The sequence below is a fragment of the Microtus ochrogaster genome, assembly GCF_000317375.1.
Source record: "Microtus ochrogaster isolate Prairie Vole_2 chromosome 6 unlocalized genomic scaffold, MicOch1.0 chr6_random_2, whole genome shotgun sequence".
NCBI classification, from domain to species: domain Eukaryota; kingdom Metazoa; phylum Chordata; class Mammalia; order Rodentia; family Cricetidae; genus Microtus; species Microtus ochrogaster.
This window is the reverse complement of record NW_004949095.1, coordinates 9,267,385-9,273,288: the sequence shown is the minus strand read 5'-3', so window position 1 is coordinate 9,273,288 and position 5,904 is coordinate 9,267,385.

Below are 5,904 nucleotides of genomic sequence, written 5' to 3'. Positions count from 1 at the left end.
CTCAGACCAGTGCTTCACTGTGGATCTTTGCATCTTCTTCCCTCTGCTGCTGAATGAAGGTTCTATGATGATATTTAAGATAGTCATCAATCTGACTACAGGGCAAGGTCAGCCCTCTCCACTATTGCTTAGGGTCTTAGCTGGGGTCATCTTTGTGGATTCCTTGGAATTTCTCTAGTGCCAGGTTTCTTGCTAGCCCCATAATGGCTCCCTCAATCAAGATATCTCTTTCCTTGCTCTCTGTCTCTGTCCTTCCCCTATTTCGACTATTCTGTTCCCTTAAGTTCTCCTTCCCTGTATCCTCCTCTTCTCCTCCCCTTCCCCTCTCCCTTCTCCCCTCACCCCCATGCTTCCAATTTTCTCAAGAGATTCTCTCTATTTCCCCTTCCCAGGGGATCTATTATATATGTTTTTCTTAGGGTTCTCCTTATTACTTAACTTCTCTGGGGTCATGGACTAAAAGCTTGTTATCTTTTGCTTTACAGCTAGTATCCACTTATGAGTGAGTACATACCATGCTCATCTTTCTGGGCCTGGGTTACCTCACTCAGGATGTTTTTTTTTCTAGTTCCATCCATTTGCATGCAAATTTCTGGATGTCATTGTTTTTTTTCCCCCTGAGTAGTACTCCATTGTGTAAATGTACCACTTTTTTTTTTTTTTATCCATTCTTTGGATGAAGGGCATCTGGGTTGTTTCCAGGTTCTGGCTATTGAAAATAATGCTGCTATGAATATGTCAAAAAATCATCCACTATGATCAAGTCAGCTTCATCCCAGAGATACAGGAATGGTTTAATATATGAAAATCTATCAATGTGATCCACCATATAAATAAACTGAAAGAAAAAAACCCATATGATCATCTCATTAGATGTTGAAAAAACATTCAGCAAAATCCAACACTCCTTCATGATAAAGGTCTCGGAGAGATCAGGGATACAAGGAACATATCTAAACATAATAAAGGCAATATACAGCAAGCTGATAATCAACATCAAATTAAATGGAGAGAAACTCAAAGTGATTCCACTAAAATCAGGAACAAGACAAGGCTGTCCACTCTCTCCATATCTCTTCAACACAGTTCTTGAAGTTCTGGTTATAGCAATATGACAACAAAAGGAGATCAAGGGGATACAAATTGGAAAGGAAGAAGTCAAACTTTTGCTATTTGCAGATGATAAGATAGTATATATAAGTGACCCCAAAAACTACACTAGGGAACTTTTATAGCTGATAAATACCTTCAGTAATGTGACAGGATAGAAGATCAGCTCAAAAAACTCATTAGCCCTCCTGTATACAAATAATAAAGAAGCTGAGAAAGAAATCAGAGAAACATCACCAATCACAATAGCCACAAACAACATAAAATATCTTGGGGGTAACACTGACCAAATGACCAAAGAAGTGAAAGACCTGTTCAACAAGAACGTTAAGTCTTTGAGGAACAAAATGGAAGAAGACACCAGAAAATGGAAAGATCTCCCATGCTCTTGGATAGGTAGGATCAATATAATAAAAATGGCAATCTTATCAAAAGCAATATATAGATTCAGTGCAATCCCCATCAAAATCCCAACAATGCTCAACTTTCATTTTAAAAATGAGATTCTCTCAGGTAATAGGAAAGGAAAGGCTGTTGGGGGAGTCGGCTAACAGTGCCTACCGCCATGGCTCTGGCTCTGGCTTGGTTTGCTTGGTGTTGGAGTAGTTTGCTTTGTCCTTGAGCATCTTGAGGAACAGATCTGACGAGATGTGATTAGAAGTAGCTTACTAACGCTTTGGATCAGTGTTAAAGCAGCAAAGGAAAACGGTTACCTCTTTCTCCATGACTCACAACAAAGTGAAGAACGCTGCATGGACAGATTTATCCAAGAGCCCATGAGCACAGAACATATCCAAACGGGATTCTGAGAAGAAATCCCACAATGCAGAGGCCAATCAAGGTCAAATGAAATCATCCCCGATCTCAGTCTTACAGCCTATGAGAAATCAAAGAATCCACTGCTCCTCCCTCCATCGCCAGCTCCTGCGACTTCTGTCCTGAATTCTGCCACAGTGTGCCCGCACCCTTTAGTCACCTCCTGCTCTTTGGCACTGCTGACCACGATGTGACCCAGTTCCTGGTTTTGGTTTATTTCCGTTCATAGGGGCAGCTGAAAAGTGTTGGCATGTGTAGAAAACAACCGAAGTTTGGGGTGATGGAAAGCGACTCACACAAGTATAAGTAATCTAACACTGGGTAGTCATTTTTGTTCTTAAAAATGATTTGACTTGTTTTTTGGTTGTGGGTTTGTTTGTTTGTATTTTGAGACAGGATTTCTCTGTGTAGCCCTGGCTATCCTGGAATCCGCTATGTAGACCAGGCTTACCTTGAACTCTGGAGTGCTAGGATTAAAGACGTGTGCCACCACCACCCAGCAAGTAATTTGATTTTTTTGTTTTGTTTTAGTCCAGGCTGGGCTTGAACTCACAGAGATCTGCCTGCCTCTGCCTCCCAAGTGCTGGGATTAAAGCCGTGTTTTTTAAGGAATCTGATTTTATTCCTTCTCAGGCTCTGGCCTCGCTGTCTCAACCCATTATAACCTTGCTTGTTTTACCATTTCCAACCTTACTCGTTTCACATAGGGTGGTTTAGTTTTGTAGGAAGGTATTGCTTCTTTGCAAGCTTATCCTTAGATCCCTAAATAATTTCTTAAACTTCCCTGAGGGAAATTTGGGGGCGAGTTGTTTAAAAAGTAAAACTGGGAGCCGGACTCAGTGATTACGAGTACTTGTTGTTCTTACAGAGGACGTGGGTTCAATTCCCACTACCCACATGGTAGTTCACAACCCCCTGTAACTCCAGTTCTGGAGGATCCAGTGCCTTCTGGCCTCCATAGATAGCAGGCATGTGATACACATACACAGAGCACACACATGAAATAAAATATGTAAATCTAAAACTAAAGCAGGGTTTGCCCCTTAATTCAGGTGACCTAGTAGGAAAAATCAGAAAAGGTGTCATGGAGTAGGGAACTGAGAAATGAGGACCACATGGCTAGTGAAGGGAGGAGGAGGGATGCCATGTCTACTCAGGTGGGGAGGAGCTGAGCAACACTAATCATTTGTATTTGTAAGTGGGGGGGAGGAAGAACTTGGATACGGGGTAAAGTAGAAAGGGCCTTGATGGCCTAATCCCAGAAAATTTGAGAAGCCCAATCCCACAGTAAGAGTTTCCTGGGAAATTTTAGCATCAAGTCTATTATGATGAGAGAGACCATGATCTGAGAAGGCCATCTTTTTTTTTTCTTTTTCTTTTCTCTTTTTTGCCTTTCTTTTTTTAAGACAGGATTTTATTGCATAGTCCATGTTCACCTTACACTCACAAGATTCTTGTCTCAACCTGGACTTAAAGGGATAAACCATGACCAGTCATCTTAAAGGTTCTTCCCGATGCCATCATCCCTCCTAATAAACCCAGATGGAGTTAGAGGGATCTCTATCAGCTGCCACCATAGCCAGCAGCTGCTCCAGGTGAGAATCCGCAATAGTTAACTAAAAGTTACACGTGAACGAAGGAAGAATTTAAAGATTTCAAAACAAAAACAAAGGGACACTTAAAGACGCTTGGTACAGATCACCTTAAATAAGTGACCCAAGTTGCCAACTGTAGGATAGCTTGATTTCAGTGCCCTCTGATACGGCAGGATGAGGAAGACTCCCAGCATCCTGCCAAAGCCACAAGCTTACTCTAGTCATGAAGGAACATTTGATAATAGTAAACTTTGGTGTTCTGTAGGGTGACTGACCCCACTCTCCAAAGCTGCCAAGGCCATGATTGATAAAGGGAGGAGGACCCAATCTAGGCTGCAGACAGATGAATGCCATCAATTATCCTGGATTGGGTCCTGGGACAAAACACACACACACACACACACACACACACACACACACACACACACACACGACATTAGAGAGACAATTGATCTGGTTTGAATGCAATCTGTAAGCCAGGCAAGCAACAGTCTTATGTCAGTATCAATTCTGCTTTCTCCCATGATGTGAAAGTTGTAGAAGAACTTAGTTCTGCTTTGGGGGCCACTATGCACTGAAGTCATTTAGGATGAAGACGCAAACCATATCCCGAACATAGTCTCAAAAGTTTTAGGAGAATGTTGGGTCGAGGGGAATTCCTTATAATATTTTTGCAATTTTTCTCTAAGTCTGAGATGACTGTAAGATAAAGTAGTTTCATTTGCAAAAGCAATGACTTGCACTCTCTTCTGTTGTTATGCGCTCCCCTGTCTCCTTGGCTGAGTGATGGGTCTGGAGAGCCCTGGGATGGCAGCTCCCTGGCTAAGCTGCCTGTTGTGCTGTCATGAGAGAGGAATCCGCCATCTTGTTTAGCTGTTGCAATGGGGGCACCAAGGAGCTTCTGCCGCTGGTGTAGTTACATCTACTGAAGGTGTAGAAAGCAGAGCAGCACAGAGCGTAGGCAAAGACGGCTTACGTGAGGAGCACTGCCAAAAGGCTGGGAACACCATGAGGGGTCGCTGGCTTCGGAGCAGCTTCTGTGGGGTCGCTGGCTTCCAGAGCAGCTTCTGTGGGGTCGCTGGCTTCCAGAGCACCTCCTGAGGGCAGCTTGTGAAGTTAAGAAGCAGAAAAGGAGCTCCAAGGGGGAAGGAAGATGTTTGGGGCTGGGGAGTTTCAGCACACCGGTCATTTTGACGATTGCCTTGTTCTAATTCCTGTGGTAGAGTGCAGAACTGTTTGTGGTTGTGAGGAAGATAGGCAACTAGGAAACATCTGGACTGAGATGGAGATTATCAAAGAGTAATTAGTGGGATACACAAGAATCAAAAGGGATAATAATCATAGTAACAGCAACTGCGGATACTGGTTCCTTGTCTTGTCCTTGGGGCTAGTCTATGATCTAATGTGTTTCAACTTGTTCACCCTGCACGATATGTGTAATGTTCCTGTTTCAGAGAGGAGTAAACTGAGGCATGGCAAGGTTAAGCCAAAGGTTACTTGCTAGTTAGAGACACAAGCTTCAGACTCGAGCACCCTGACCCTGAGCTTGTCTCTAAACTGAATCCTGAGTGACCCCTTTAGACTGAACACACTCCACTCCCTCTCAGTTACTAGCTTTTATGACCAGTTCTCAAGACCTGTAACTAAGGGGTGTATCAGCATCCACCAGCTTTGCTATAGATGACCTCTGCTATGTGAGTCCTAAGAGGAAAACCTGCCTAAGTTTTATATTTTAAAATTTGGAGGTCACTTTTGCTATCTCAAATCAGTTGGAACTGGCCCGTTCTCTTGGACCTGTGCAAAGTGTAAGACCCTTTGACATCTGCTTTTTGGTCCAGCTAGCACCAGCATTTTCTGAATACGTGTCCTGTGAAGAGCCGGACATCTGGTCATGCATACTCTAGCCTCTGACTACCTCACCTTTCCTCACCTCTAATACCCTTCCCCATGCCTCTTGACGGCCCTGCTTCTTTATCCCCTGGGCATACTGAATCCCAGTTTCAGGGAGATAGGTTTGAGGTTTCCTTTCGCACTTTCATCCTTGGCCCCTGTTTTTTTTTTTTTTTTTTTTTAGAGCTTGTTTGCATTCTGAATTTTATTTGGGTTAGGAACAGTAAAACATACTTTTGACTAAAATATGGATTGGCAATAAATAAAATTAAAACTTATTTATTGTCTTGAGATGGAACCCAGGGCCTCAGATATGACAGGCAATTCTCTATCAGTAACTAACTAACTAAATGTGTGTGTGTGTATAGAGAGAGCTGTCAGTGTGTCAATAGATATAGATATAGAGATAGAGATAGAGATAGAGATAGAGAGAGATAGATAGGTATAGGTATAGGTACAGGTAGAGATAGAGATAGATGTATAGGTATAGGTA